This window comes from Culex quinquefasciatus, chromosome 3 (genome assembly GCF_015732765.1).
Source record: "Culex quinquefasciatus strain JHB chromosome 3, VPISU_Cqui_1.0_pri_paternal, whole genome shotgun sequence".
NCBI classification, from domain to species: Eukaryota; Metazoa; Arthropoda; class Insecta; order Diptera; family Culicidae; genus Culex; species Culex quinquefasciatus.
Window position 1 is genome coordinate 174,088,530 of NC_051863.1, and position 21,954 is coordinate 174,110,483.

The window sequence follows — 21,954 nt, forward strand, 5'->3', positions numbered from 1 at the left end:
GTTATTCTTTTTTTGGGACTCGTGTGACGTCAAAGACATGGTCTTTTGTGTCCTTTGTCCAGCAGTTCAGTGTCAAGTTCGTCTACTGGAGACGAAGCCTTAGACAACAATTGAAGCTATGAAGAAGTCACCCAGCTGTCGAACGGTGTCGACTTCGAAGCCCTCGAATCTACGATGAGTAGGGGAACTTCAGCAGTGCTGGCGTCGTCGGTTCGTACTGACAGAAATCGCAAAAGTGCAATAGTTTGCAAACTGCATCGTGCGTCTTCTTCGTCGTTATGGTTAAGTGGCTATTCGTACCTCTAACCTCAAAATGGTCGGCCTGTGTTGGTGTACGCGCGTGTGCCCACCGTGAAATTGTGTATGTCTACGTGAATCTGTGTCTGTGACCTGCAATCAATAATACGATAATGTGATAAGTAGATAAGTGATTGCTGTCGAGAAATTGATCGAAACCTCCAAGTCAGCGCGCTTGCACAACCCCTCGAAAATCGGCTGTAATTGTCGCCGAACAAGGAATACCCGGAGCGCGCCCGTACCGACTTGCCAGTCCTCCAAATCGAGGACAATCGAGCAAAACACATATTTTGGAACCGCACAAAAGGTAGGTTCCGCAAACCGTTTTGGCTAACCGGTTTCGTCGGTCGTGATCTGGGGGGCTGCGACTGACCTTCGATCTTTATTCGGTGATCTTTCACCACACTCAACGGGGAAGAACGTGGAGAGCGTTTCAAAGATTCTCCCACAGGTGATAAAGTGGACGATTTTATGGGCGACAAGTTTTTCGTGTGCAGATTTTATGGCGCGTTTGAGGAGTAAGCGAAATGACGTTTGATTGAAAAAATCGATTGCCGACTGGAATGAACCGTGATCGGAGTTTTGAGATTTGGAGGGTGAATTAGACACTTTTTGGTTTCAGTTTATCGTGATGAAAGTAAAAGGAGGCATGTGTTTTGTGATAAGGATCATCACAAAGAATGAGTAAGCATTAGGGTGATTTCCAAGTCGCCAAATCGTTTAAGTTTACTAGTCGCTTTTTATCGTTGAAGTTTATATGAGGAAAATCGTGAAAATGTTTGCAGAAAAACATCGCTTTAGGATTTTGGCAACAGGAGGCGCAGGTCTCGCCCAAAATTGCCCAAGTGTGAGATTCTTGTAGGAAATTTAAAAAAAATATTAAATGCCGGACAGGGAAAAATTACTTTACCTATTGCCCTAAATCATTTTGGTATTCCGGTGACCGTTCCGGCAATCTTTATTAGAAAGGACCTTCTCCCTTTCTCTTTCAACGTGTGCGTGTGGTGTGAGCAATAAAATTCAGCAAAGTCTTTGATAACAGTCTGTTGGACACTTAATCCTTCAGAGGATTCTTCTGTTAGCTTATATCAGCAGTGCTCAAAGTTTTCGGAGGCCGGGCCAAATTTTAAGCTCAAATGGGCTTGCGGGCCAAATTTACAAAATATGTTATTTGAAAAAATACGATACTTTAATTAAGAAGACTAGAAAAAACATTTACCACATTATTTTTTTTTTAATTTCGGTTTTGATTAATTTTTTTTTAATATAAAATAATAATAGAAAACACAAAATTACAGGTTTCAACCGGTTTTGTTGATTATATAGTTTTTAGCTAAATGTACTTAAATTTTGAATAAAATTTTAAAGTTTTGTTTTAATAATTCGAAAATGGTGAACAATTTATGTAACGGTGTAATTTTATCTTTAAATTAAGTGTCACTAATGAAAATTGTTGAGCAAGAATTTCAACATTTCAATGAAAAAAAAAGTTAGAAAATGTGTTAAGCACCCGTAAAGTTCAATCGCAGTCATTGTTTTCAAAAAAATGTAGGAAAAAAACATTTTCGGGAATTTTTTTTTATTGATTGAAAATTATTTTTAAATAAACCCAAATATGCTCAAATCATTCTAAACGCAGAGAAATTAATTTTTAATTAATTTTAGCTGATTGCACTAGAGCGTCCAATTTCCCGTCCTGGGAAAAAAAACCCGAAATATAATATTTCCCGTTTCCCAGGAAATTTGTAAATTTCCCGGGAATTCCCGAAATTAAAGCGAGAGTAAACATTTTCCTTACTTTTTTGTCCCAATTTTTTGAAAATTTACCATAAATAAAGAGAGAATCTTACTTGATTTTATTCATTTTAATCTACTGTTCATATTGAACTAATAAGAAAAAATCAGATTCATTTCAGGTTTATTTCAGATAATATTTATCGTTAACGGTGACAATGATAGGATTTCATTCTATTTTTATATTTTTTTCCAACTGGTAAGGTTTGTCTCAAGATTATTATTTCGTAAAACATGTACTTGGGTAGGCCACACAAGGTCCATGCACTATAGTTGGGAAAAACAGTTTTTAAAAAATAGTGGTGTTGAAAACTGCCCATAATTGAAAATTCGGCTATCATGCCAAATCAAGTATTCCGAGAAAAATTCGTTTTAGTGTTTGTCACAAAATCTCCGTCAAGGCAATTTCCCATTAGAGTGGCATATTAGCCGTTTGGTTTTTCGCATCGGCAGCCAAGTCTAAACACTATTTCAGTAAAATTCAAGTTCCAGAAGATGCGTTGGAACATCCTCTACCACCTAGTGCTAATATCTCGTTTTTGCCAAAAGTGGATATTAGCCGTTTTTTCAATGGTGGGCAGAAAATTTGTATTTAGCATTCTGGGGTGACTTTGATAGACAAAGTATTTGTTGTTAAAATCAGAATTAAGGTGCTCACATTTTACGCAATCACTAAGGTTGCTGATAAGTTTAAAAAAAGAAAAAAAATCAATGTGTAAATTCAGTAAACTTAGTTTGCAAGCTTTTTAAACAAAATAAATATAAATATTAGATGAAATTTTTAAAAAGTCAAAATTTTGCCTAAAAATCGTTTAAATGAGTTTTGTTGATAAAATTACGGTCTAGAAAAGGTTATTTGCCATGAAAAACATAATTTCTGCATGATTTAATTTTTTTACATTATGAGTCAATGTTATTCTTAAACATATTCCCTCGAAATGGTAACAGAGAAAAATTTAAAAGTATTTTTGTGGTTGAGAAGCATGGATTTTACTAACTAATTCAAAATTTGATTTAAAAAGTAATACTTCTCAACCAAAAATAATCAACTATTTTTTTTATTTGTTGCGATCTGAAAGACAGCATATAACATTAGAAAATTCAAATATTTTTATTAAGTTGTATGATTTTTAAAAGCAGTCAAGTCATTTATTGACCCCCACACTAATTTTGAACATTAAAGTTGCTGTTCTATACAATTTGATTGCAAGATATAAATCAGAAGCAGGATCAGATCAATTTTCGATATATTCCAAATTTCCCGGGAATTCCCGGGATTTCCCGGGAACTTTTTTAAAAATTTCCCGTTTCCCGGGAATTTTGTAACCCCGGGAAATTGGACGCTCTAGATTGCACTTAAATTTCCATTGATTTTTTAAAGTTTTTTGGAAAAATATTTTGCCTCTATTTTTTCGACCCAATTTTTGATAATGGATGGAGGGGAGAGTTGATCGACATAAGCTTTGACCCCTATTCCTCCGATTTCAACATTTTGTCTGCCTGAATCAGATGGTAGTCAATCAGATTCGTTATTCAACTGTCATGAATTCGAATCCCGAGGAAAGATTTCTAAGTGCAAAGTAAGGGTCAGAGTGAGGGTCAGTTATTGAGTGGTTCTTTATGACTCTTAATATAGAATATTTATATCTTTGCAATTAATACAGATTTTAAATGTCAAATTTGAACTTTTGATAAATATTTCAAAAAATATTTGATTAAAGTTTTGACGATATTTACTAATTTTACTCACATTGAAACGTGTGAAATTGTTTTCTCATTAAGATTTTTGATCATAATATTTGCGCCCTCAAATGGGAACCAACATATTAATAAATCATTATTTTTTATCAAAAAAAAAAAAAAAAAAGATAAGCATAGAAAAGTTTTACATAACGTTAGCGTACCGGGGTACGCCTTCTTAAAAAATGTTTAAAATAAACTTAAATCAAAACTGAGACGCAGTGTTGTAGTAAGTGATAGAAAAAACTATCATTTGATGATTCAGAGAATAAAGCGACCGTCACTATGGCTTGTAAGTTCTCTTCTAATATCTCGTGATTGCCAGCAAGAGCATTCTTTTTTCTACCACTCCTTCTCTTTTCCTCGTTCAAGCTCACTCGTTGAAGATACATTTTTTTTCTCAGAGAACCACAATGAAGAGAGAGAGAGAGAGAGAGGGCGGGAACCGACCAAGGATTACGTCCCGTTAAACTGCTTTGGCAACCCAGCCTGCTCTTTTACGCGCTCCCAAATAACTGCTCTATTGCTATAAATTGTTTATCCAGGACCAGGCTAAAAATTCCGATCTTTTTACTTTTTTTTCTTTGATTTTCTAAACATAAAGGAAAACACCCGCAAAGTTCCACGAGCAATGCTTCCCGTTAAGCCACTTACCATATGAGTCGTCTCTCCACTTGATTTCGACCACCTACGAGTCAACAACCGCTTGACCAAGTGATTCACGTTAACCAAAACCCACGACATTGACAAACATTTCGGGAATTGATCAAACACACACAAACACATTCTTTGCCGAATTGAGGCTTGCGGTTTTGCGAACCTGCTACCACCAGACAAGAATACTGATTCGGTCTGGAATTCCCCACCCAGTTTTAGCTCGCGGAATCGTCCAGTTGAGGGTCGTCACCAAGCACGGACTGCCGGGCAGATTTACGACCCGTCTCGAATTAATATTACAATTACGTCCCGCGACAAACACTGTTTTTGTTGTGTTTTACTCTCCAAACGATCACCAATTTCTGCCCGGCCATTTATTAATTGTTTCCAAAGGGACGGAGCAGACTTGGTGAACGATTCCTTCTGGTCACGTCATGTCCATAAAGCCGCTATAAATAGAAGCGTGAGTTAGCTCTCCAACCGCGGAGTCTGTCCAGTGTGGCCAGCCGGACTCGTTCAGCTCATTAGCTATCGTGGTGCGCACTGACGGAAGTCTAAACATGTCGCTAATTTGATTAGGAGAAAAAGTGCGTATGGACTCAATCCGGCGTTACACTTTCGCTGGACGACCTACCCAAGGCTGGCTTTCCGTTCCTATCCGTTGGAATCCGGAGCCCCACCGAGTACGTGTGTGTGTACGTTTCACTTTCTGTGGCCCCATTTTGGAAGACCGGGCCCGGACAGGAAAGACGGCCGCCGAGGCATGATGGTCATAAGCATGGTCACCATTAGTGGGGAGTGGGGTAGGAGTAGAAGAAGTTGTTTCAGGCTGTGTAACTGGAGTAGAGTACCGACAAGCCTGTTCGACAAACGAGTTGAAGTTGGAAGTGATGCCAGTTGGTAATGTTGAAATCTTGGAAGAAATCGAAGAACTCTCCGAGTCCTCAGAAGTGTTAAGTTCAATTCGACTTTCAAGCGCTGAAAAAGCGCGCCAAGAATGCGAATGACCCACGTGCTTTTGCGTGTGTCTGTATGTGACACACAAATTCCCAGCGCTGTCCACGAAGCCAGTTTCGTCTTCTCTTCAACTCACGAACTCCCTTCAACGCCAAACTTAGCACGTTCCCAACTGACTTCAAAACATAAACGAGCGCGAGTTAACACAGATTTTCTTCTTCATTAGTTTGTACCTTTCGATGGGTTTTAAATTCCGCGTAAGTCCGCCCGAGCCTGCGCTCTTCTTTGAATTACCGGTTTGACGAGCTGCCGTGTTCCATATCGGAATGGGCCGCATGAATTGCGCCTTTCAGGTATGGCTTGGACCTCTTTCGCTTTTATCGCGGCTGCTCTCAAGTGGCGCTTTGGGTGCGACTTCTGAAAATTATTATCGATATTATTGCTCGCTATTACGGGAAGTTTTAATCTTTTCCACGAATGCTGGCAGACGACATGGTGCCCGCTGGTATTCTGATTAGGGTGAGGCTCGTTTATTGTTATCAGGTTCAGCTGATAACACCTGAGTTCTTCCCGGAAAACAACAGAACTCTCAACAAAGCATTTTGATTAGAGACTTGGGAGACTGGTCGATGTGAATTGGACGTATTCATGTTTGACGTATCCAAATAAGCATTTGCCTTTACGCCAGGCAAAACTTGGCAGTGTTGCCAAGCTCAAAACATACCGATTTAGCGAAGTTACCAAAACGCAATCACCAAACTGGATAACACAGCCTAATTGGTAAGTTGACAGAACTAACGCTGCCTACACGGAGAAAAATGCGTTCCAAAAATCGCGAGCAAGCGTTCATGAGATTGGGAAGCACGAACAAAATGTTCAATCTCATGATACGTACCATGGAAATTGAACGCTTTGTTCGTGGTTCTCAATTTCATGAACGCTTGTTCACGAATTTTGGAACGCATTTTTTCCGTGTATCGTTGCATGTTCAAACAGGACTCGCTTTTTTGTCAATGGTTACATGAAATCTCGTACTGCCCAAATGGAATGTAGGAAGTCACAGCAATGTTGCTTTTTACTCTCGCAAGACACCTCCAACAACCGGTAAAAGACTTCGATTAGCCAGCAGTCGGTTGGAATCCCATGGTGGGTAGGCGAAAGCTGTCTTTACCCGGCAGATCTTCGCAGAGAAGAACCTGATCGACAACATCTTCCAACTCGACGTCGTCGTGCTATCTTGTCGCACCCGCCATTTCGACGTTCCGAGAAAAACGCGTCTTAATGATTGACCTTGAATAAACAATAACGCACGCAATGTAAACAAAAACAGACACGTTTTGTTTGGCTGACCATTATGTGCATTGTCCCGAAGTTAGGTTGAAGTTGGTTGCTGGAGGCCCGAGTTATAATTTTTTTTTTTTTTTTTATAAAATATAGTTTTATTTGTTGTGAAAAATACAAGTAGATGGATAGATACACGAGTTCTTCTTCTAGTCGTCGTAGTATTTGTAAGGATTGCGGTAGTTATTTCTGCGTGATCTTCTCTTGGCTGGGTTGGTATTGTTTGCAGATTTCACCGATTTTGCTTCTTTTTCAGTTTCGTCGTCGTCGTCGTCCTCTGGAGCAATATCCATTTGATTGGACTGAAACTTAGTCTGATCTGCTGGTTGTGTGTTTTGATTTTCGGCAGAGGTCGTTGGATTGATTGTTGTTGTTGTTGTTGCTGTTTTAGGTGGTGGTGATGTTTCTGTTTCTATTGTTGTCACTGATGGTGTTGGTGCTGGTTGTGGTTGTGCTGGTGGTTGTGGTGTTGTTGTTGTTGTTGTTGTTGTAATCGTAGCTTTTTTTATCTCGTCACACTTTTTCCCGTTATGTAGTGGTTTTGCACAGTGGCGGCAAGTTCTCACTTGCTGGTTGTAGCTAATATAAGCCAAGTCCGACTCCACCTGAATGAAGGACGGAATTGGCTTCGACAGGACCATACGAACAGCTCGAACTCCATTCGGGATCCCGGGAAAATAATCCCGCCAGACCTCGTTCCGAATGGAACGGACCTCTCCGTAGGCCTCGAGATGAGATTTGATTAGATCATTAGGCATGTGCGGCGGTAGATCGTGGACTCGAACCTGAATCGCGTTGTCTTCCACAAATATGGGAATCGCGAAGTTTCGGCCACTCCATCTAAGGTTATGTTTGAGGTTGTGCTGGTCAGCTAGCTCCGAAGCTTCCTCCGGCGATCCTAGCTCGATGATGACGTGGTTTCGTGAATTATTGAACTGGAGATTTTTAGTCCGTTTCAGGTCCAGTGTAAGGCCCTTGGCGATGAATTTCGATACCGTTTCGATATCTGGTCTAATTGGCATGACGTTGAAATCGAGCACGACGGCATTGCGGCGATATTTCGACATCGCGAAACAATTTTTTTATCACGGCCCCGACAGGGGAAAAAAGAACAAAAGAAAATCGTAGAGGTTAGCGCGTACGTCCGACAGCAACGAGAGCGAGCTGTCGTCTGTATAATTACAAATGTTTACGGTCTAACTTCTACGTGCGTCAAACGCGTTCTGACCTGAAATCCCTTTGGCCAATTGTCGCACTTACATCAATTTTCAGGGAGTGACAAGATAGCACGACAAGATTGAAACTTCTTTCGTATGAAAAGTGACTCAGGACTCGGGATTCAAAACGAATTTTGGGGATCTGTAAAGGCCAAAAGGTGAGGCATTGTGAGCTGCACAAAACGGCATTCCTAACTCCATTTGGTCCAAAATGCACGTACGACAAGTTAGCACGACGGCGACGAACCGCAAGAAAAAGGCAGACCTGAACGCGTTCGTTCGTGTTTGTTTACGTGTTGTTTTTGTGTGTTTGCTTGTGAATTATCCGCTCGTGTTGAGGTGGGAAATAGCCGATGATTGGGCCTGATGTTTTTCGCCTTAATCGCGCTTGTTCGATCGGGCGCTTCTTCACCACCGCCGATTGAACAGCTGTAAAATTAGCGTTCAACGGATCCGACTAACCGGTGGATGATTTGCCGATTAAAGCCCAAACGGAATTTTGCCTGGGCAGACAGGTGTGTGTTATGTTTTTAAGGGGTTTAGGTTACGAAAACAGGCCGTGGGCAGAGCCCTTGAACTCGCCCTTTTAGGCGCATGCACTTTACCAAAATATGGTCATACAAAACGTCACACAATTTCGCTGAGGTTGCATAACCCCTCACTTGGGCGTATTCTTTCGCGTTCGTGCATTGTTGACAACGTAATTGCTATTGTTACGGCGGCGTAAAGTTCTCACAGTGTTTGTTGTTTGTGGCGACCTCCTGCCGCAGGCATCTGGCAAGCAATATCTTGGTAGTGACGAAGGTCGGTCAAGTAACCTAAACTAGTGCCACTATAGATAATGAGACTATCGTTGAAAATTTGACGTCTCCGAAACCCCTCTGTTTACATCTCAACGTAAAATTGTCACGTTAACGAGTTACGATTTTTACGAGCCCGAATAACGTCATGATTCGAATTCCCGGACGCTTCGAAACCCGGACACTTCATCTTGTTTTATCAATTATTTGGATATAAGTTCGCATTATGAATGTCAAAACTGTGTTATTTGATGAATTCCAACATCAACTTTCATTTAAAGTTTGTTTGAACGCTGTAGTGAATGCCAAAACAATTAAATACAATAAAATTATAAGTTCACCAAAAATGCGAAACATTTCACTTGAAATATTTCATAGGCGTTCGAAGCAGAAATTTATGGTTTTGATTTCCTTGAATTCTAGCAAAATTTTATATAAACTATCGATTGTTTTAATGTTAACAGCTTATTTGAGACCTAAAGAATGCCATTCACTAACATTTCAGTCCAAATTTGTGCGATTCATAAGTAAAATCGAGTGTCCGGAATTCGAAGCAAAAGTGTCCGGATTTCGAATCAGCTTTTATCAGTGTCCGGAATTCGAAGCACAACAAGTCATTTTAATTTAAAAATTCTGATGAAAAATTGTTAGAAAAGACATATTTTGCATGCATTTTCTTGAAACTGATAGTTTATACTACATTCTGATGATATTTCTACATTTCCAACTTATTACATGATTTTTTGCCAGCTATAACAAAAATGATATGCTACTAAGTGTCCGGATTTCGAATCATGACGTTATCGCCACCAACCAAAACAAAGTGATTAAACGACAGGTTGGCCATAATATTTTTTGGCAATGGCCAAACAGGTTGCCCCGGGCCACTTTCGAACTGTTTAGACATTCAAGGTCCGCTGAACGCAACACCGAGGAGCGATGCGAGCTTTGCCAATATTTACATTCTGAATTGGTTGAAGAGACGAGAACTGGCGAGGTAATCAAACGCAGATGGTTGACCGTCAACTTCTGGCTGTTTGAGCTTTTCGGAGGATTGATTTGCATATGATGAAATCTCAGATTTTAACTATTAAATCTATTTCTATACACAGAAAAAAATAATGTAAATTTGGAAGCTGTAATTTTTTAAGGTTGAATATTACCTCTTTTATGATGTAATTTTACCTCAATTTAGTAGTGACATTACACCAGAAAAGTGGTGAAATTACACATTTCCAGAGGTAAAATTACACCTTTTTTCTGACATAAAAGATGTACCCCTTCCCAGATGTAATATTACCATGATTTTTTTTTCTGTGTACTTATTTACTCTGCTGCAACTTTATATGCAAGATGTCAATATTAAAATTGAAATTACAAGGCATTATTTTACATTTCATTAAAAAAAATGTTTGTCAAGTGCAAAATCCATTTGAAAATTGTCTTGACTTGTTCGGTTACTGTACTTGAGTTCACTTAAATTTAAAATACAGTACAAAAACTGATCCAAACTTCATCACATTCAAATTATTTCAACGTTATTTTAAATTTTTCCAATTTTGCAACTAAAAATGCCCCCTGATTTTCTGGGCATTTTTTTTGAGGTGAAGAGAAGGGGAGGGGGTGTAACATGTTTGTAGTAAAATATTTTTAATGGCCTTGTCTTGAAAATTAAAATAATAAAAATCAAAATGTTAAAAAAGAAGGGTTTCCCATACTAAATTAAAATGCAATGCGCAAAGTGTGGACGAGTTGTTTAGGGGCCTAAAAGCAATCGAAAAAAACATGTTCTGAATAATCGACTATCTCTATTGTACATGTACAAAATTGAATGTACAAAAAATAACCATAATGGTTATTTTTTGTACATTAAAACAAATCTTTAGTTTTTCGCAAATTGACTTTTCATTGTATTTTTTTTTATTTTGAAGAAAATTTGAACATCGATTCCTTAGGTCCAAATAAACCATTTTGCAACATTGGTTTCTCCATACAAATTTGGGTAATGTTCTTAAAAATAGCTAAAATTTTCGAAAATCTGTATCTTGAGAAATCTAATGAATCTAATGAATTTTTAATAAAATGCGCCTATTTCGAGTAAAACCATTCAAGGTTTAATGAAAAAACTGTACAGCTGTTTGTAAACAGGGTATTTAAAATACATAGTATAACATTTATTTTTGTATTTTTATTCAAACAGGCAACTTTTATACTTTTTTCATATTTTGAATTTTGGTAGCATGGAACAAGCAATAAAACTCTTGGCAAAAAAATTTTTTGTCGTAAATTTATCGATATTTTTTAATAAAAGCATAACTGCTATAATATATAATGTGATCATTCCGAAAATCTTTCTCTTGATGGATAAAATGGGACCGATATGTCCAACTCTTGAAGTTATTGTAAAACAAAAATTCTTTTAATCCAGAGATATCTATTTTGGACCATTTTAATAGTGGTATTTTTTACATTTTTGACATCAATATAAAAAAATCGTCATTCTTTTCCGATTTTTTATGGATTTATTTGAATATTAAAATAGTGATATAAATAATGATGAAACATAAAACAAACATTTATGAAGCATAATTCATAACATTTATTTATTTCCATTATATTTTTAATTCTTTAGGTGTCTTTATGTAGAAAATTGTGAACTTTTTCAAAATTCATATGATGTACTTTTTAACAGCATTTTACATTAAACAGATATTTTTAACCAGTTTTTTTTCACTGCTCAAAAGATGGCCTCTTGTCCCCGAAAAATCATCAAACCATTTCGAAAATCTGTAAATAAGGATATTGCGGGTAGTGTCTTCTTTGATCATGGGATAGTCTCTCACAAAGTATCAGACAAATAAAAAAAAATCTAAATTAAAACCTAATTGAATTAAATCAAACCTAAGCAGAGTACAAACATTGAGCCATACATTAGTTGATTTGGCATTTTATATGTAACTTTTTGATTTGTAGGCTTTAAAATTAAAAAAAAATAAATTTGATATTTTTTTCGTCATGTTTTCATTTATATATCTATTTCTCATTTCAACCTATAAAGTAAAACCAATTTTCAAGAAAAACACAACCTTATCAGATAATTGAATTTTCGCGCCTTTTCGGTCACACTCCACGTGACCACCTTCATTCACAAGTCATGAGCTCTTCTTCTTGACACCGCACCGGTTTTTTTTTTTTTTTTTTTTTTAAATAATCATTTATTTACCAGTTTACGTTAAGCTTTTACAATACATGAGAATTTCAACAGATGTTCAACAAGGTTCCGAAATGTAATACAAATTGTTTTCTTTTATTCCACCTAAGCTCCCTAATACTTTTTTTAAATATATACAAACTACACTTTGGAAATTTTCTAAAGACAAATCCTACAAAATGTACCGTAATCCATAATGCTGCTTTTTGTTGAATACTATTTTTATCAATATGGGAGAATAATATGTCTTCTAAATCATTACACCTTACATTCATTCGGGTTCTCAAAATCTGTTCAGTCCAATTTCTAATTTCCATAACGTTGGGACACGATTTAAGGCGATGTAGATTGTTATCAATTTCAAAGCAGATTTCACATTTATTATCGATTACTTTTCCTATCCCGTATTGCAATAATTTAAATCTATTAGGAATTAAGTCATTTAAGAAATTATAAACACTAGATCGATCTTCTGGCTGCAAAAAATTTGAACTTAGGTTCAGCCATGCAGTTTCCCAGCTCATTTGCGGATATTCTATTTCAACTTTAGGTTTAAATTTAAATTCATCAATAAAATATAAATAGATAAGTTTGCACGAGTGAAGATTGTAGTTGCTTTTTATCATATTTGCAGTTTCCAGCCATTCTCTCGAGTTACGCGATAATTTAGATGTATATTTGTATCGAAGTAAATATTCATCATTACTTGGACAATCAGATTGTAACACATTTCTTATAAATATTGCCTTGCACTTACTTTCAGGGTCTTGAAGTCCTAAGCCGCCATTTTCTGTTGAAAGATATAATTGCCGTCTATCTACTTTAAAAATTTGATTGTTCCATATAAAATTTCCAACACTTGCCTTAATTTTTGCTAAATGAATATTTTTTGGAGGAAAAATTTTTGCTATATACCATAGTTTTGAAAGTACAAACGAATTGACGAACCAACATTTTTCTACTAAACTCAGCTTTCTGAAAGAGTTCAACTTTAATCTGTATTTTATATCATTCACAAGTTTATTATAATTTTGATCAATGCTACTGTTCCAACTATTTTTAAAAACTACACCTAATATTTTTAAATCATCTGCTTCAGGAATAAGAAACGGTCCTGAAATGCAATTATTTATTCTCAAAAATGCCGATTTCCTTTGATTCAATCGAATTTTAGCAAACTTTGAGAATGATGAAATGATTTGTATTATTAAATCAAATTCTTCACAGTTGCGTACGTAAACATTTAAGTCATCAGCATATGCTGTAACTTTAAGGATCTTGTCATAAGCAAGAATACCGCAAGTATTTGCATATATCCTTCTGATTAACGGTTCTATGTATAATACAAATAATAACATACTTAATGGGCATCCTTGGCGCACCGAAGCTTTAATTTTAAATTCTTTGCTTAAAAAACCATTATATAAAACTCGAGAACTGGCATGAACGTACAATTTCTTCACACAATTAATAATTTGCTCAGGAAATCCAAATTTCATCAAGACATCCCATAAAAAACTATGATTTACACGATCGAACGCCTTTTCTAGGTCCAGGCTCAACAAAAATCCTTTAAATCGTTTTGTCTCTGCTGCTTTAGTCATCATCTTTCTTATATCTTTAAGATTATCGGAACATGATAAATTTTTAACACACGCACTTTGACCAGGGCCAATTAACTTATCCATTTTTTCTTGTATTCGCGCTGCTATGATTTTTGTTAGTAATTTATGATCAGTATTTAAAAGAGTAATAGGTCTATAATTTTCCAATTGTTTATTGTCACCTTTCTTGGGAATCAAAATCACAATACCGTCCGTAAACTCTTTTGGGGTGAATATGTTGCGGTTAAATATCCATTCAACAATTTTGTCAAATCTTTTAATTAAATCATAATGAGTTATATAAAATTCGTATGTAAGGCCGTCAATTCCTGGTGATTTTTTCTTATTACAAGCATTAAGTATATTTAAAATTTCTTCTTCAGTTATTGGATCAATCATCATCTCCCGATCATCATCATCCAATGATTTTGATATAGAGTCTAAAGGATTCTCTTCATTTCTTAAATTTGTACTAGTGTTATCAATATCAAATTGTTTTGAAAAATGTTGGAAAATAAGTTCATCTAATTCATTTTTATCTGTAATAATTCCATCAGATCCTTGAAGTCGTAAATATTGACTGTCATGACCTTGATTAATTTGTTTGGAAACTTGAAAAACACTAATTTTTCTCCCTCTGAAATATTAAGGTTTGATAATTTTTTGAGTAGTTATTCAGTCTGTTGTACTCAATTTCCATAAGCTTCGTTTTACATGCAGCAATTTCAGCAGTAAGATTTTCCCCCTTGTGTTGCCTTTCAGCCATTTTTAATAATTCTGATAAATAATTTGATTTCTGCAATTGGGTTGCGCTATTAATTTTCCAGCTTTCTGTTTTGTAAAATTGTTTAATCTTAGGTTTTAAAATAAAATGCCACCAGCTGTTCAAATCTGTATTATAAGTTGATCGCGATTTAAGCTTAATGTATTCATCTTGAAATCTTTTAGAAATCTCTTCCGAATCAAGTAAGCTGGGATTAATTTTCCAGTACCCTCTGCCCTTAGCACAAATATGATCTTTTAATGAATTAACTTTAATAATGACTGCATGATGGTCCGAAAATGCCACTGGGATGTTCTGCAAATCGATCACTTCATTTACAAACTCAATCGGTCCATAAAATCTATCCAACCGAGAGGCCGAATCGCCACGAATAAATGTAAAAGCTGCTTTTTCAATTGTTTAGCTATGTCTTTGAATGAAAATAGGTCAATTATGTTTTTAAGTCCGGCACAAAAGTTTTTAACGTTGCTGCGAGTGTCATCGCCATCTAAAATACAATTAAAATCACCGCATAAAACAGAAAATCGTGTCCCAGGTTTGTTTAAGTGTACTGCTAAACGATTTGTGAACAAATCATTGCGTTCCCGTCTTTTGTCAGAGCCCGAATGCGCGTAAATATTAACATAGTTTATATTATTCAAAACAAACGATACTATTCTCCCATTTGGATCGAGCAAAACATCTTTAAAATTGAAACTCTTTCTTATTAATACAGCGGTACCCTTGTTATCCTCACTAATATTGACCAACGGAAAGTGTGTTGGTATAAACAAGAAATTATCATACGCAACCTCCTGTAGCATCACAATATCGATATCATGATTGTATACAAAGTCCCTAAGCAAACCCTTGTTGACATCTGTACTGGTACTGTTAAGATTAACTGTGGCAATTTTATAGGAATATTGCATCTTTTCGTTTTATACTACACACACACATTCACACAACCACACTCACACACTCACACACTCTCTCAATAACAATTGGTCAGGTGAACTCACCTAACCTCACTTTAGATCCACCATTGCTGCGTCTTCTTCGGACGCCTTTCCATCGCTCGTTTCCGTGTCCGTCTTCTGGTTGCTCGGAGAAGGTGAGCCTTCGATCAGAACGACCGGCACCTGAGCGTTCGAGTTCTCCTTTTGCTTCCGGCTGTTCAGCGATCGAGACCTCGTTCCTTGCAGCCTCGCAAGTTTCGGCGCGTCTGGAACCTTGAACAGGTTCTCTGGATCCGAATCCGCGTCAGTCGCTTTCCTTTGCCGCAACCCCCGGCCGCGAAGCTTTTCCTTGATCGGGATGGTTACCCACCCTTCCCCTTGTTCCCCTTCCTTGCGCTGCTCCTGCCTCGGCTTGTTTAGTGTAGCCTGTTCCGGTGTCAAACATGTTTGAACGTTCGTCGGGAGATCCGGGAAGTTTTTGATCATGTCGTTCCAGCTAGGATTTTTTGATCCGCTTCCTTGACCCGCTCCTTGGCCCGCTCCTTGACCCGCTCGTTGGCCCGCTCCTAGGCCCGCTTTTTGACCCGATCCTTTCGCACCGCGGTCCAGCGGTGGGTGAGCATAAGATTCCAACCGACTTTGCACTGTTTGCTTCTTCGGACAAACCGCTTTCAAGTGCTCTGTCGACCCGCAAGAGAAGCACTTGTTCTGGAAGCCGTCATAATACACCCGCGCTCTGATGTGTTGGACGTACACCTGAGCGGGGAGCTCCGCGGTCACCTCCATATGGATACCACGGACACCGTTCCATATGGGGAACCCGGTCTCAGCCGGAAACCGTTCTCGAACCATCTGGTGGATGTTCCCGAATTTCCCGAACACATCTGCGATAGCTTTGTCATCTACTTCTGGCGGTAGACCAAATACTCTCACGTACTTGAACACTCCACAAGCGGCCGAGACGGCCAACTGAACATTCGATCCATCCTCATATCCGAATTCCACGTGGTTCCCAAACTTAGCAAGAACGTCTAGCATAAGCTGCTTCGTCCGGAATTTCACAAGAAGGCTGTAGTCCTCCTTGTACATAGCCGAAAGCATTTCCTCATTCAAGTTCTGTTTCCGGAAAAACGCGAACATTTCCGAGTTAGTTGGTCCACGGTTTTGGGCACCAAATTTTAGCTTCACAGTGTTCTCGCGCACAACTCTCGCCTCCATTTTCTTACACTTTCCGGATCAAACTCAGTTCAAGGTCAAGAGATTATTTTCACAATAGCTCAATACTCGATACTTCTGGTAGCGTATAACTGCACACGTCTGAAGCGAGTGGAAGCCGACAGTAAACTGAGTGTTACATACCGTCAAAACAAGCCATCGCGCCTCTTCGAGGGACAACGTGCATAGTACCGTAAACTGGGGTCAATCGGGACACATGGGGCGAATTGGGACAGCAGTTTTAACCATGTTGGAGCACAATATTTTGATTTTTCTGGTTGGTTTCGGTTAGAACAGACTCAGACCAACAAAATGTGTACATCCATTTCCAAATTTAAAAGCTTTAAGTGCTCTAAAAACTGCTGTCCCTATTCAGACTGTAGTCCCGATTCGCCCCAGATTACGGTAATTAAAATATGCAGCAGGCCCCAACTCCCCACGTCGTCTTCGGTCGTTACATACCGAATCTGAAGACGTCGGCGGCATCCAACATAGAAGCAAAAAAAAAAAGTTCAAAAAAGTGGGGTGTGGAGAGGAAAGTGGCCACAAGAGAGCTGACCCAGTTTTTCGAGGCGGGGTGGCCGATATGCGAAGAGCCGCGGCCAAATGAACCACGCCGAATTGTGTGAAAAATTCCGTGGAAGAAGAAAAAATGTTGAGGTTTCTGGAAAGCTTCGGCGTTATGGGGATCTAGTTTGGGAGGGTGGAACGTGCTCTTGACGGAGAGGGGAAGTTTCTTTTTCATTGCCACTTTCCGTTTGTGTTGCGTTGAAAAGCCGATATCCAAAAACCAGCGAAGGCCTCCCCTCTAGAATTAGCGGTATTTAAGTATGGTAATGACTGTAATAATGAAATTTTACGCCAGATTTGAGCTTTCAATTATCTAGCTTGAAGACAGCGGAGCAGTTCGGGTTTGGCGTTTTGAACTGGGCTTCAAACAGAAGGAGGGGCAGTACTTTTTTTGTTGTTGCCTTCGAATAGATTACCTACAAGGGTCATTGGAAAACAGTTACGACAACCGGTGGGCACCGCCGGTGCCATGGGTGGCAACTCTTCACAACAAACTTCATTGAAGAGATTTCGCGCGAAACTTGTCTTGCGAATATCGGAGAATTTGGTGTGGCAGCTGCCTCGAAAGTATGCTTCCCGTTATGCTTATCGGCTATTGATTCTTGAGAATTTGCACAGCATAATGCTTCACAGAAGCTTCGTCGAAAAGAACGCCAAATTTAGTGAGGAATTGTGTTGTTGTCGTTTTGATTTTTTTTTTTTGAGTTTAGTGTTTTTTATTTTCAACACAGCAGTTTATTACTGTAGTATTAAAATGATAAAGCATGAAAAACAGATTCAGTAGAATAATAATGTTATACTTTTTTCTTCCTCAATAACGAAAGGTTTCAAAATTGTTTGAAAAATCAAATTTTCAATTCGATAGCATGAATTTTGTGAAAAACAATACTTCCGGCTATGTTATTCTGTTCATCATCGGATAACAATTTGAAATACTTTGAAGAAATTACAACTCTATTTTGAGTAAACTCAAAAAATGGGATTTATCAAACTTTTCATGGTCGAATTTTGTAAATTTTATTAGATACCCGAGCATACGGAAATAACTTGGGAAGGTCAGTTTTTGATATTGTGAGAAGATCGAAATATGTTATTGGGATGATCGGATTAGTTGTTAAAATAACAAAAATCAATAACAGAGATTTGTTCGAAGAATAACTTAAACTGTTATTATGTTGTTATTGCAATAACAAACCAATAACACAGAAGGAATCATGAAGGAATAACAAGATTTGTTATTTTGTGCGGAGAGGTGGAGCAGTATAATAACAAAAAATGTTATTGAACTGGTATGATTCCATAACAAAAAAGGTTATTGTTTTGGTTTATTTGTAATTTGCAAATAAACCTGCAGTTGCCATAACTCCTCTGTACTAGTCAGGGCTGCAGAGCCGGGTACCTCCAAGCGACTTTGAATCCATACTTTGAAGACAACTCCGACTCTGGATGCAGGATATGACATCAACGATGACTTCAGCTCTCCAAAAATTCCCGACTTCACAGATTCCGACTCCAAGTAAAAGTTGCTGAAAATTAGACAAATCCGATGCAGTCTCTCAGGTCTCACTCCAGCTTGACCTTCAACGTCAGCTCCGACTTCCTGGCTCTGTGAAAATAATAACAGTTTTTGTTATTCACACTTCAAAAATTCTCAATAAATAAATCAATTCCGTTTGGGAATATAACAAAATAAAAAAAAAGAACTCTCAAAAGTTAATTTTATCGAATTAATTTTAGCTTGAAACCCCATTTCATGGTGAAATAAATGACCCCGATGAAATTGGTCAAAATTATTTCATAGTTCTAGCCAATTTTAGCAAAGGCCCTAAGTCCCCCTATCAAATAATTAAAAAAATCAACTTTCAAAATTTCTACTTTTTAGTATAATTTTAGCTTAAGGACCCCATTTCATGGCCAAAATAATGACCCTGACGAAATTGGTCAAAATTATCCCATAGTTCTAACCAATTTTAGCAAAGTCCCTTAGGGGGTATATCAAATAATTAAAAAATATCAACTTTCAAAAGGAGAATGATCCCGACGAAATTGGTCAAAATTATCCCAAAGTTCTAGCCAATTTTAGCAAAGTCCCTTAGGGGGTACATCAAATAATCAAAAAAATCAACTTTAAAAATTTCAACTTTTTAGAATAATTTTAGCTGAAGTACCCCATTTCATGGCCAAAATAATGACCCTGACGAAATTGGTCAAAATTATCCCATAGTTCTAACCAATTTTAGCAAAGTCCCTTAGGGGGTATATCAAATAATTAAAAAATATCAACTTTCAAAAGGAGAATGGGCAAATTTGGTCCAAGGATGTACACGAACGGGACCAACTTTTTTCGAAAGATCTCGCCGAGACATGAAAAAAAGTCTTCTGGACCAACTCTCTAAACCCCGGGGTTCAAAAGTTACATGCTGTTGAAGTTTGAGCATTTTGGGTTAAAATGTACAAAAAATCGTATTTTTGCTATTTCTAAAATCATTCATAAAATCTTTGTTTCATTATGGATTTCGATTTTCTTGACTTCATTCGACGCGTATCAGCAAAAACTATGAGTTCTGATATGTCTTAGCATGATTGAAACATGATTTCTCTTGTTTTTATCCGTTTGAACCGTTTGTGCAAGAGGCATCCTATAGAAACAAGTCGAAACTTAAAGGTTTTGAAACCGGATCCGACCAAGACTGCTTCAGTGAGTATGGAAGGCTTCAGTGCAATGTTGTAACAACTTATTGGGATGGTCTGAGTCATCCGAGAACTCCTTGGAGTTAAGACCGGTGAGTCTACCGCCGTAACAAGCAAGATGTCGGCGGTTTTTGACCACGGATCATACCCGCATGGCTTCAGTGAGTATGGTAGACTACTATGCTGATGTGTTGGAGTGTCCTGGGTTCTCCTAGGACTCCCTGGAGTTAAGATCTGTGGGTATACTACCGTAACAAGCAAAATGTCGACCGGTTTTGACAACGGAACATACCCGCATAGCTTCAGTGAGTGTGGTAGACTGCTTTGCTAATATGTTAGGATGTCCTGGGTCATCCAAGGACTCCCTGGAGTTATGATCTGTGGAGCTACAGCCGTAACAAGCAAGAGGTCGACGATTTTTGACCCCGGAACATACACGCATAGCTTCAGACAGTATGGTAGACTGCTTTGTTAATGTGTTGGGATGTCTTTGGTCATCCTAGGACTCCCTGGAGTTTAGATATTTGGGTCACTGTAACAAGAAAAAGGTCGATGATTTTTAACCGCGCATCATAACCGCAAAGATTCAGTGAGTATGGCAGACTGTATTGCTGTTATGTTGGGATGTTCTGGACCATTCCAGGGAGTCCTTGTGACAGCCGTAGACCTACTGATCATAACTCCAGGGAGTCCTTGGATGACCCGAGACATCCTAACACATTAGCAAAGTAGTTGCACTGAAGCCTTCCATACTCACTGAAGCAGTCTGGGTCGGATCCGGTTTCAAAACCTTTAAGTTTCGACTTGTTTCTATAGGATGCCTCTTGCACAAACGGTTCAAACGGATAAAAACAAGAGAAATCATGTTTCAATCATGCTAAGACATATCAGAACTCATAGTTTTTGCTGATACGCGTCGAATGAAGTCAAGAAAATCGAAATCCATAATGAAACAAAGATTTTATGAATGATTTTAGAAATAGCAAAAATACGATTTTTTGTACATTTTAACCCAAAATGCTCAAACTTCAACAGCATGTAACTTTTGAACCCCGGGGTTTAGAGAGTTGGTCCAGAAGACTTTTTTTCATGTCTCGGCGAGATCTTTCGAAAAAAGTTGGTCCCGTTCGTGTACATCCTTGGACCAGCTCCCATACAAATTTGCCCATTCTCCTTTCAACTTTTTAGTATAATTTTAGCTTAAGGACCCCATTTCATGGCCAAAATAATGACCCTGACGAAATTGGTCAAAATTAACCCATAGTTCTAGCCAATTTTTGCAAAGTCCCTCAGGGGGTATATCAAATAATTTAAAAAATCAACTTTAAAAATTTCAATTTTTTAGAATAATTTTAGCTTAAGGACCCCATTTCATGGCCAAAATAATGATCCCGACGAAATTGGTCAAAATTAACCCATAGTTCTAGCCAATTTTTGCAAAGTCCCTCAGGGGGTATATCAAATAATTAAAAAAATCAACTTTCAAAATTTCAACTTTTTAGAATAATTTTAGCTTAAGGACCCCATTTCATGGCCAAAATAATGATCCCGACGAAATTGGTCAAAATTATCCCATAGTTCTAGCCAATTTTAGCAAAGTCCCTCAGGGGGTATATCAAATAATTAAAAAAATCAACTTTCAAAATTTCAACTTTTTAGATCAATTTTAGCTTAAGGACCCCATTTCATGGCCAAAATAATGATCTCGACGAAATTGGTCAAAATTATCTCATAGTTCTAGCCAATTTTAGCAAAGTCCCTCAGGGGGTATATCAAATAATTAAAAAAATCAACTTTCAAAATTTTAACTTTTTAGAATAATTTTAGCTTAAGGACCCCATTTCATGGCCAAAATAATGACCCCGACGAAATTGGTCAAAATTAACCCATAGTGCTAGCCAATTTTAGCAAAGTCCCTTAGAGGGTATATCAAATAATTAAAAAAATCAACTTTCAAAATTTCAACTTTTTAGAATAATTTTAGCTGCAGGACCCCATTTCATGGCCAAAATAATGATCCCGACGAAATTGGTCAAAATTATCCCATAGTTCTAACCAATTTTAGCAAAGTCCCTTAGGGGGTATATCAAATAATAAAAAAAAAATCAACATTCAAAATTTCAACTTTTTAGATCAAT

The 21,954-nt window shown here is 37.6% G+C and overlaps 1 protein-coding gene across 2 annotated transcripts in view; it reads left to right on the forward strand.

Annotated features, from left to right (window-relative positions):
• LOC6051546 overlaps positions 1-21,954 on the forward strand; it is a 153,925-nt gene that overhangs the window by 49,083 nt on the left and 82,888 nt on the right. The window contains exon 2 of one of the 2 annotated variants that reach the window (XM_038263770.1): positions 424-604. The exons of the other annotated variant lie outside the window; for it this stretch is intronic. The gene's annotated coding sequence lies outside the window, so the exon portion shown is untranslated. The remainder of the gene's footprint in view (positions 1-423; positions 605-21,954) is intronic. 2 annotated transcript variants of the gene reach the window in all.